The following is a 12,154-nucleotide window of genomic DNA, read 5'->3' as shown; positions in this document are numbered from 1 at the left end:
TCAGAGTGATAGGAATAAAACGGGAGGGGAAACTGGTGAGGTGTCACTGATGAATGGAAGGAAAGAAGTAAGGAGAATAGGAGAAAAAATCATGATGTTCTGACCAGCTTACTGAGAGAAACCTAACGAGTGTATGTCTGAAGTTGGACTTCAGGACCCTGGAGAGCTACTGGGAGGGGGGGGCTCTGTAGACTAGAGCAAGGAATGGGGGATTGTGGGAACCAGCCCTCCCTGGAAGAACTCTGAGAGCACATGACACAAAAGGCAGTGTCAGCTCTCTAACTGGTTCAGGAGGTGACCTGAGCCTTAGGCAAAGGTGTAGATAGTGCTTGGGTTCCAATCCCTTTGAGTAAATAGACATTTTGTAGCTAGTACAGAAGCCATAGCTGAAGAGTGGTTCAAAGCCTTGGATATTGGACAGTGTGAGAAACAGAATCAGGGTGTTTGAGGGTTGTTTCTTTGTCTCTACCTTCTTTCTACATGAAGTAGGATTGGAAGCTGCTATGCAGTCGTGTGTTTGACCATGACTGCTCTCATCTACGAATGAAGGAATATAACGGTTTTGTTACCTACGGGTTATTTTATTTCCAATAAAAGAAGTTGTTTGTGAACTTAACTGTTGAGAAGGAACCATGAGGAAATAAATATTCAAGGAAATAAATATTCAAGGGAAAAAGATAGGTGGCTCTTTTATCAAGTTTTATCATAATATCAAGTGGTACTAAGTGTAGCAACAAAGTAAGAAACAAATAGATAACTGATGCTGATCCCACCTTAAAAATTGAAAAAACTAAGGAAAGTTTTGATTTTGACAAATCCCAGTCAGTGTTCTAGCAGAAAAGCCAAATCTGGAAGAGGTATGATTCTAAATCATTTTCACTTTGTCCATCTACTTAGAAAAGTACTTCTTATCTCTCTTCTTTCACTTCCTAAAAGTATACAAAGATAAAAGCTAAAATGAGTAAGGGCAATGTAGAAGTGATCATAGAATCTATGCCAAAAAATACCACTGGAGGACCAAGATTACATTTTTCATGTTAAGAAGGGCAAATACAAACTACTTTCAGTTGCCCTAAAGACTCCTATTTAAGGATGAGCCAAAAAGATTTGATCTACAAGGCAGTTAATTAATGATCTAACTAATTATCTAAAATATTAATTATCTAAAATATATCTGTCATCCAAGTCTGAATGATTATAGGCAGCAGATGAGGAGGCCTGGAAAATATAGGTACACAGTGTTGCCACCGGCCAGAGTGTGATAAACATGAAATTGCATCCACAGGGTGTATCATTATTAATACAGGTGAAGGATTCGACCTAATGAGATGCAAGAGTCAGCATCACTGGCTTCTCATCGCTGCTTCTTTATTACCTAATACTTCAGAAGTTGCCAATAATGGTCACAGTCTCCAGACTCCTTTCCATTTGCAGATTGTTTGGCACGCATCTTAAATAGCAAGTATTTTTCCCCCATATTAGTGTTCCTTAGCTAGAAGGGAAATCGTCTGTGTGCCATGATGGATGTGTGCAATCCACAGCACATTACAACAAGGGATGAGAAAAGCCATGATACAGCTCCTAGAATCAGCAAACTTCAAAGCTGTAAGACCACTAGGGGGAATAAAGTCCCTCAGGGACAACCCTTACAAGTTGACTATAAAATAAATACTCAGCCAAGCGTATTGACTTGTATATTTCAATACAGAAACATATCTTAAATCGTGTTGTCACAGTTGCTTTTATGGTGCATATTTTGAAAAGGAGCAAATATATTGTACTAATCTAATCTAGTCCACCTGATTCTTGCGTTTTCTTTCATCTCCCCTTGTGCTTTAAATTCAAATAGATCTGGCTTGTCTTTCTTTACTTTTACTATATTTAAATATTCTATTTTCTATTGAAAATGCTCTGCTCAATGTCAAGTCACTATCATTCATAATTCTAGTAAATGATCATTATGTACTTACAGGAAAACTGATAGCTAGATGTCCCCTTGCTTCCTATGAGAGGTGCACCTAACACACTGATGTGATTTTTAAATATAAAAGGATGTCAAAGTCACTTTACACATTAAATAAAATTGACTTGATTTAGGTACTATCCTTGGAGTCTATTGCCAGTGACCTAATTTGTTGGTTGTATCAGTGCCTGAATGAATCAAGTACTTTGAAATTTAAAAAAGTGGAGTTACCCACAAGTGACAAAAAATTTTGTACCTTATTCAAATTAGTCAGAATTGCTTTTACAGTAGAAGTAGCTGCAATTGTCTTCTCTTACTTTCTTTTTGGCTATTAATTCCTCCCATATGATGGCTTTAATTAATAATGCTTTTCACCAGAGATGTTAAATGGAAAAAGATACTAACTGAGGTTATCAAACCACTGGGAAATGAATAATAATTCATTTCAGCAAACCAGTTATTCAAAATGTATGATCATAAGTATCAAAGAGACCAAGTTCCTTGAAACAGGGAAATCCACAAAAGATTATGTATATATATATATATGTACATATATATAACTTTTAATAACCTTGTCTGTATATAATCATATATATTCCCAACGTTGGAATGTATCACCACATAATGAAAGATTACTAAAACATTGCCTATCAAATGGATCATCAAATATATCTCCATCTTAAAACTCCTGACTTTGCTACCATACACTCAAATCTCCACCTAAGCTTGACCCAGCTTAGTGAAAAAAAACACTTCTTACTCTTAATTTTTTTTTCAAATTTTTATTATCAAACTGATGTACAGAGAGGTTACAGTTTCATACGTTAGGCATTGGATACATTTCTTGTACTGTTTGTTTCCTTGTCCCTCATACCCCCCTCCCACCTTCCCCTTTCCCTCCCCCCCCCCGAGGTGTTCAGTTCACTTACACCAAACAGTTTTGCAAGTATTGCTTTTGTAGTTGTTTGTCTATTTTTTACCCTGTGTCTCTCAATTTTTGTATTCCCTTTCAATTTCCTACTACTTCTAATACCAGTATACACGGTTTCCAATATACTCAGATAAGATTACAGAGATAGTGTAGGTACAACCACAGGAAAGTGATACAAGAACATCATCAATAATAGAAGCTACAGATACAGATGGGACATTGAAAGTAGTTACAACTGTGATATAACAATCGTTTCCACAACATGGAGTTCATTTCACTTAGCATCATCTTATGTGATTATAAGGGTATAGCTATTGGGCTCTTGTGATGCTCTGCTATGACTTGCCTAAACCTGTACTAATTCTTCCCAATAAGGGAGACCATAGAGTCCATGTTTCTTTGGGTCTGGCTCACTTCACTTAGTATAATTTTGTCCAAGTCCTTCCATTTCCTTACAAATGGGGCAATGTCATTCTTTCTGATAGAGGCATAAAATCCCATTGTGTATATGTACCACATTTTCCTGATCCATTCGTCTACTGAGGGGCATCTGGGCAGATTCTAGCTATGATAAATTGTGCTGCGATGAACATTGTTGTACTGGTGGCTTTACTGTGATTTTGTTTGTGGTCTTTTGGATAGATACCCAAAAGTGGGGCTGCTGGGTCATAGGGGAGTTCTATATTTAGCCTTCTGAGGAATCTCCATACTGCTTGCCAGAGTGGCTGAACCAGTTTACATTCCCACCAACAAGGAAGTAGGGTTGCCTTTTGGCCACATCCCCTCCAACAATTGTTATTGTTAGTTTTCTTGATATATGACATTCTTACTGGGGTAAGATGGAATCTCAATGTTGTTTTGATTTGCATTTCTTTTATGGCCAGTGATGTAGAGCACTTTTTCATATGTCTCTTGGCCATTCTCATTTCCTCCTTACTCTTAATTTTTTTATTCCTTTGACCTTTGACATTAAGGTGCTGCATATGAACCTCATCACAGCTGCACTTAAATTCCATGAGTTGTTTCTTTTTCTTCCTTTCCCAAACTACCTTTTCTCCTAGGACTTTTTTTATAGTTTATTCAAAATTAATTCCTGCTAAAGTAGTAACTGATACACCTTTTATATATATATATATATATATATATATATATATATATATATACATATATACATATATATGTCATGGTAATTCCATATTGGAATATTAGGCAGAGCTAAGGAAGTAAAATATTTGGGTTAGACCCAATCCTATGTGATTCAAATGTGGCTGCACTACTACTTTCAAGTCTTGTTGGTTTGTCTGTCCCAGAGGCCCTATATGCTAATTAATTTATTTCCATGTGAATGTAACTGTTTTAGATGGTCATTTTCTATGAAAATACAGGGCTGGATATAAATCCTATTTATTACAATGTGGCTAAACAGCACTACTTTTGCTCTTAACTAGGTACAGAACATTGATAGTGTTCAATGTTTTAGATGCCTCATGAGAGGACCAGAAAAGGTCACTTATTTGTAAAATATCTGCTTTCAACTGTGTTGTTTTTCCTTGCATTAGACTGTTCTATGCAATTTGCTTGGGAGAAAGTATTTCTCGGCATTTGTGATGAATGGCTGATAGTAGCACCTAATTGTTGTCAACTTGAAGATAAATGGTTTCCAATTAGATGTCAAGCAAAGCAAAACATTTTTCCTGGGAATGATGTTTCTGGGTTCCGCTTAAAGAACACAGACTTTGGGATTATTTGAAGGATCTTTTTTTTCAATTTGGTAATTTCTTTGCATCAGTTATTTAATTTCTAGATAAGTAGACCATAAGAGACTAGCAGGTTCCATTTACTGGGTAACTGTCTTGCTTACCAGCCTTTTCTTTGTATTTACCAAAGTAAGTATTGCATAAGTCATAAGAAATAATTTTGTTCTTGATTTCTACCCTTATATCTGAAAAGTTGATTTATGTTTGAATAGGCTATCTGAACACTAGTGTCTAATACATTAGTGTTTTATCTTCCAGTGTTGCAGAAGTCACTAGGAATTTTGTACCATTAGATTTTATTTCACAAATATACCCAGTCAAATTTCAACCACATTGGTTAAGAGAGTACAATACAATTCAAAGTGTATGAAATAATGGTCAAAAATTCCATGTAATTTTGGGTAAATAACTCTGATTATTCTTCTCAAGTCAAGAAAACATTCCTTGCCAAACTAAGTCATTTTATAAATCAAACAAGGAAGTAAAAATACATTTGGATACTTTTATATTGCTAGCCATACAACTAGTGGAAAGATGTTGGTCATGCTCCAGCAAGGATAAATCTATGCCAAGCCTAGTGGTAGACATCTATCATCCCAGCTAGAGACTAATGAATTCAAGTCTTGCCAAAGCAAGACTTCACTTAAAAAAAAAAAAGCAAAAACAGTAAGTCTTAATCCTTCCTTCACTCATGGTCAATTTCTGATCAAAGTAAGATGTGATTTATATTATGACTCAGCCCTCTACTTTTCTGCCTGTAGATCTCATTTTTCCCCTCAGAATAAAAGAAGAAATAGATTCCTATGCAGGTGGCAGCCTCGTTCCCAAAAGAAGACAGTCAATAGTACTGTATCTGTATCAATGGTAATATTTACTTACTTTACATGTAACAGTGATTCTAGAACCTAAGGAACAGCCATAGGAACTACTGTGAAATATCCAAGGGTTTTGAGAATTCTTAGTTCTTCCCACTGGTCACAAGTTTTTTTTCTATTGTTAAAGTTACCATTCATGAGACTGTCAACTGCACCATTATGTACTTTGACATCTTCAATGTAAGCTTTACAAAAAATCTTTCTTGAAAGTCGAACATTGAGTCATGCTGGCATGATTTCCATATGCCATAATATCCAGATAATAATCACCAATTAAACTAGGAAAGTTACAGGAAGGGGTTGGTCTGAGGGGGAATGATGAAAGGGATGGCATTGACCAAGACGCACTGTACTTAAAAAATGATTTGTTGAATAGCATCCGTTCCTTTTGCATAACTACTTAAAGATAATAAAAATATATTGAAAAGAATTCCAAACCAATTACACTGAGTACCATTGTGCAGTAGGGATCTTAAAGCAGGATATGGTTCATGTTAGTGCTACCACTGACTGTCGAGAGGAAAAGCTCCAGTCTTTTTCTTTTGTTTACCCTACTGTCATATTCAGAGATCAGAGCACTAAAAATGTGATATTGAGTCTATAAAACTAGGCCTGAAAACAAATATCTCTCAGCATCTGCCACATTGTATTCTATGAGTTTAAATTTTGACATCTATTCATTTCTATCTGGACCAATAAAAGAAGGAAATGGCAGAGAGATGGTAGAGGGGAAAGCATGATTCTGGGGAAGAAGACTAAGCTCATTTTTGATGTAGGAAAAATCATGATCTACCAAAGATGTTCACATCAAAATCCTTTAAACCAATGGATATACTACCACCTATGGCAAAAAGATCTTTGAAGATGAGTGAAATACCCAAGAAAATCATGAAGGTCTTTAAAACCATGCAGAAAGAGTCAGAGAATATGTGTCTATGGTGAAGGAAGCAGAGATTTCAGTGTTGTGCTTTTAAAACAGAAAATGGAGCCATAAACCAAGGAATACAGGCATTCACTACAAACTAAAATAGGCAAGGAAATGGATTCTCTCTTCGTAGGCTCTAGAAAGAGATTACAGCTCTCCCAATGCTTTTAGGTCATTGTAACTGACTTCAGATTATTACCTCCAGTCATAGGGAAAAAAGATTGTGGTTGTATTAAACCACGAAATTAGTGGCAATTTTTAAAACAATGATTTTTTTTCCACCTAGACTTGTGCAAAAGGGACATGACAAAAACAATAGAAGGTGACTGGCCTACCTTAGCCTGAAAAGGCAGGTTCTGTTTCAGCTTATATATTTTGTAGTTGGAGAAGGAAAAAAAATTCAAGAGAGGATAAGCTTGGGTTTCTGTTTTCTAAGGAATAGTGAATCATTTCCACCCACTATTAATCATGACCCAGTTGATGTATTAGGATGTTCTGCTGGAAAGACAGAGTCTCACTCAACATAAATGGAAGATCCAGTTGTTTCCTATCATTTTCTGTATTAACATACTGACTGTGACTTATGATTAACCCAAAGTTTAAGTGATCATAAATAGGATGGCTGTATACTAAGGCTTAGAGAAAAGGAACAGCCATAGATCAAAAGGTCTTTATTTCTTGGAATGCTGACTAGGAGAAGTATTTGATGCTCACAACTTTGGAGGACTTTTAAGTGCCATTATTTCTTTGATTACAAATGTAATATATATGCACGAGTATGCATAGCCATGCATGTCTGCAGATAATACTCGGTGACATTATTGTATATTTTATTCTCTGAAGCAAAGGGAGATCTTTTTGTGACTTTAAGAGGGCATTGGCATGAAAGAACAGAAGAAAAAAATTTAAAAGTCAATTTAAAAACTAATTTTCTGAACAGTCTGAGTTAACATAGCTGTCAGAGCTTGGTCATGATAATGTCCAAGTACATGGCATTTCTCTATTAAATGTGGGATTTGCCTGTATATTTTCATCTGTCTTTGTATTTTCATGACTCAGTGAATGAATCTGTTTAATTCCAAATCATAGCTCAACTTTTGTCTTTCAGAAGCCTTCTTAAAGGCATTATGGTGGAAGTAGCTTGTCACTACTGTTCTCTCATTTAGGGATAGTCATTAGCTGAACTTTCCTCATAAGTGTATAGTTCCAAGTACTTAGATGGCTACACACCTGTCTGCAGTCTACTGGTAGAATTATTTTCTTGTATGTTTTTGGTTTTGTTTCTGCATGGAAAGCCTTGACAAACAAAAGGAGGGTTAATATGGTTAGATTAAAAACAACACTTGCATAAAGTTAAATGCACAGTATGTCTTTGTCAAACAGAATCACAATCTGGCTCAATCGTGGAATATATTTATTCTACTCCAATGATAGGTTCCTAACAGAGCTAACATTAAACAATTAGCTTTCTGTTATGAATGCAATGGGTATACACCAACATATAGATGTATGTGTATATATAGCCATAGATAGATTTAATGGATGTAGGTATTGAGACAGATCTACACATTTAAAGGTTATCATGTTAGTGCACACATTGTAGTTTGCATATTTTAATGCTTCAATGTTTACCATAAGAGGAATGATTAAAAAAATTAATTAAAAACATTTTAAACCTGAATGAATCCACTCTGCTTTCACCTGGCCACAGACACAGAGAGCCATCTAGTGGTGTCTGAAATTCAGCTATAAGTAGAGGCATCCTGCAGATCCCACCTAATAAGAGAGCTATTTGTTAGGCTGACATTGGAGAATCTAGGTTAATCAATCAAAGAGAAGATCTTTTGTTGCCTTCTATTAAGAAGATTAAACAAACTCTGCTACTCTGCCAGCATATTTATAATTGCAACTCTAATCCATAAAATAAGATATCTTAAAGTGTGTGTCCAGAGGAGTTCAGAGAACTCTGCTAGGGAAATCTACTAACTTTAGACTGAATCTAGATACCAGTAGCTCACACCTATAATTCTAGCTATTCAGCAGGCTGAGATCTGGTTTGGAGTCAACTTGGGCAGAAAAATCCTCCAGACTCTTATCTCTAAATAACCAGAAAAAAGATTTAGAAATGAAATCCATAGCTCAAGTGGTAGAGAGCCAGTTGTGAGTAAAAGAGTCAAGGTTATGAGTTCAAGTACAAGTACAGGAAGGAAAAGAAGAAAAAGGGAAGAGAGGAAAGGAAGGAAGGAGGAAGGAGAGAAAGGAAGAAGAAATATATAAGTTACTCATTTAAGTTATATTTCTTCTACCTTGGTTCCTATTGAAACATAAAAAGATAGGTTAAGCAAATTATTTTTTATTTACTTTTTATTCCTATTTATAAAACAATATTGCTTGTAAAGATATTGTGACCATTAATAAAATGTCACAATAAAATTTAAATCATTCCCAAATCTACTGAAGATCTAAAAATATGGATACAATGAGATCATATTATTTTATCAACTTTCTTTTAAACTTATTCATGCATTTTCCCATGTCCTTAATATTTTCCCATTATTTGAAATGAATATACACTGTGCCTTTGAATAAATTATTGCAGGATTTATGTACTTTACCACTGTTGTTTAAATCAGGAGTTTTTTCCATTTAATAATATTTAATAGTTAATGTATAGATCTTTACCAAAATGTTTTGGGGTATTCATGCAGTTGCTTTGATTGTGGAACATCCTCTATTTGGAGCCCATCATGGAGTTTTTCCCTTTGTTCCCTACTGTTTCCTTATCTTTCACTGATTATGGTTTTTGTCTTTGACCCATTGTAATAATAACCATAGCATTGTATTGTTTAATATGAGATTCTATTCTAATATGGTTACTTACACTTTAATCAAAAAATTATCTTATTTTAGCAATACATTACACATATGTACAAACCACATGTCAAGTCTACACAGGGCTGGAGGTCACTTCATTGGGCAGAGTAGACTGACAGTGTTTCCATTCTCCACTGGAGAATGGAATGTGCAAGTGCAAGGAAGTGCACTCCAGGAAACTTAAAAACAAGGAATATTACAGGTTGAATATGAAAGCCCCCTGCCCTCCCTTCCAACCTTTTGGAAGGTTGTGGAAATGTGGAAACGTTAGAAGAGAAGTCTAGCTGGCAATAAACCACTGAGCTATGTGTCCTTTGGGCCTCTGTCTTGTTTCCAACCAACCCAGCCTCTGCTTTCTGTCTGGCATGAGACAGACTCCTCTGCCACATACTCCCACACCTATACCCTAGAGCATGGGTCCAAATAATCGTGAATTGAACCATCTGTAACCATGCTCAAAATCGATCTTTCCTCTCTTAAGTTGTTTCTGTCAGGTATTCAGACAATTGGAATGATAAAAACTGACTAATACAGGAATCGTGTGACAGAATCATATAGCAAAATCAACAGAACAGAAATCCATGAGGTGAACTGTGCTGTACCACTGCAAAATGACATACAGTTATTTCCTTTTCCTTCCTCGGCTTTGTCTCAGCTTCACACTGCTCTATCTTTCTAGGTACTAGTTTCTTCCTTTGCCTAGCCATAATGTCTATATAAGTGTGATTTTCACCATGGGATAATTTGATTTGATAACTCAAATCAAACTGACTACATTTCTCTTATCCTGTACTTAAAATTATCCAGCTATCTGATGGGATAAACCTACATATACCATTTCCTTTCTATCGAGTCAGCAATGATCAGATTCCTGGGTTACCTCCTCAATATAGCCTAAGAATCTAGCAATAAACAAAATGCTATAACATCTGATCTCAGAGAAATCACATTTTAGCAAGGGAAACAGACAACAAGCCATGCAAACACAACACAACATTGTATTATTGCACAGAGAATAGTATAGTAGAGAATAGATTAGAGGATAACTTGTCCGATTATATTTGGCCAAGTTATATCTGTCTGAGTAGTGACATTTGAGCAGACAGTTCGTAAGAAGTGAACCATTCAGTTTCTGAGGTAAGTACTGTTACAGGTCAAGAGGCAAAAATGTAGGCATGAATACTGCAACTAATATTTATAGACATGAATATTGCAAATAATATTAGTTCAATAAATGTACTATCCTTAGTAGCATACCTGACATGATTTGTTAGATGAAATTTAAAAAGAGGCAATATAAAAAGTAAGTCAATAAATACATATTGTATAATTATAAAACATTTCCAAAGGCTTTAACTCCCAAGTTTATGTCTTTACATGGGGCATGAACAGGAATCTCTAACTAGATTGTCCAGTTATGTCTCCAAGCCTCACCATAAGCTTTAAATAATTGAAGTTACCTTAAGAAAGTTCTTCCTCTTGGGCTGGGAATGTGGCTTAGTGGTAGAGTGCTTGCCTAGCATGCATGAAGCCCTGGGTTTGATTCCTCAGCACCACATAAACAGAAAAAGCTAGAAGTGGTGCTGTGGCTCAAGAGTAGAGTGCTAGCCTTGAGCAACAAGAAGCCAGGGACAGTGTTCAGGCCCTGAGTCCCAAGCCCTAGGACTGACAAAAAAAAAGAAAGAAGGAAAGAAAGGAAGGAAGGAAGGAAGGAAGGAAGGAAGGAAGGAAGGAAGGAAGGAAGGAAGGAAGGAAGGAAGGAAGAGAGAGAGAGAGAGAGAGAGAGAAAGAAAGAAAGAAAGAAAGAAAGAAAGAAAGAAAGAAAGAAAGAAAGAAAGAAAGAAAAGAAGGAACGAACGAAGGAAGGAACGAAAGGAAAAATGCTTCCTCTCACCTATAATAAATCTTCTCATAACATGTTTGATTCCTCCCTTTTCTCTTCATCAGGCTCTCTCATTTTCCTTGATATGCCTCTCATATTCCTATTCTTCCTTCTTATTTTCTATTATATCTTCTCACTAACATTTAAAATTTTTTAATTATCATTCAGTACCAACATTTTTAATAACCTGTAAATCTCTAGTTTCTTTCCATCAAAGCATGCTGCACACTGCTGCTGTGTATAACTTCCAAAAACAACTTTCATTCATTCTTTTGCTCAGTCATTCAATGCTTATCAAATATGGCTTCATGTCACTTACCTGCTCAAAATAATATTTTACTATGTAATAGTCTTTTGTTTTCCATGCTCCAACACTCCAGTGAGATTAAAGGCACATTTTAATAACAAAGATTCATTATAATAGTATTTCACAAAACTGAAATGGAGTGCAATATTTCCACTGCTGGGGGGAGGGGAGGAAGCTGTGTTAACAAATGCTGGGAAACCTGGGTATCCATATGTAGACCACAAAACTAGATCTGTGTCTCTTAAGCCTGTATAAGAATCAACTGGAGATGGATCAAAGCCTTAAATGCAAGACCTGAAGCTTTGAAACTACTGGAAGAAAACATAGAGGAAACACTTCAAAGGACAAACAATGACTCTGAATAAGACTCAAATAGCTGACGAAATAATAGCAAGAACTGACTAACGGAGTTGCATTAAATTAAATTGCTCTTGCACAGCAAAAGAAACAATATACAGTGTGAAAAGACAGCCTACAAACTGGGAGAAAGTCTTGGCTAGATATTCACCAGACAGGGAATTAATAACAAAATATGAAGAACTAGAAAATTAAATACAAAAAGAAGCAAATAATTCAATCAATACATGGGCAAATGACCTGAACATAGGCTTTTCTAATGAAAAGTCTAACTGAGCAATAA

The 12,154-nt window shown here is 35.7% G+C and overlaps 1 protein-coding gene across 1 annotated transcript in view; it reads left to right on the top strand.

The window, feature by feature from the left end:
• The window catches only part of Grin3a (glutamate ionotropic receptor NMDA type subunit 3A), a 138,542-nt gene that overhangs the window by 879 nt on the left and 125,509 nt on the right, over nt 1-12,154 (top strand). The window lies entirely within an intron of this gene.

This window comes from Perognathus longimembris, chromosome 1, assembly GCF_023159225.1.
Source record: "Perognathus longimembris pacificus isolate PPM17 chromosome 1, ASM2315922v1, whole genome shotgun sequence".
Classification (NCBI taxonomy): domain Eukaryota; kingdom Metazoa; phylum Chordata; class Mammalia; order Rodentia; family Heteromyidae; genus Perognathus; species Perognathus longimembris.
The sequence above is the reverse complement of the archived record's forward strand: the minus strand, read 5'-3'. Positions and strand labels throughout refer to the sequence as shown.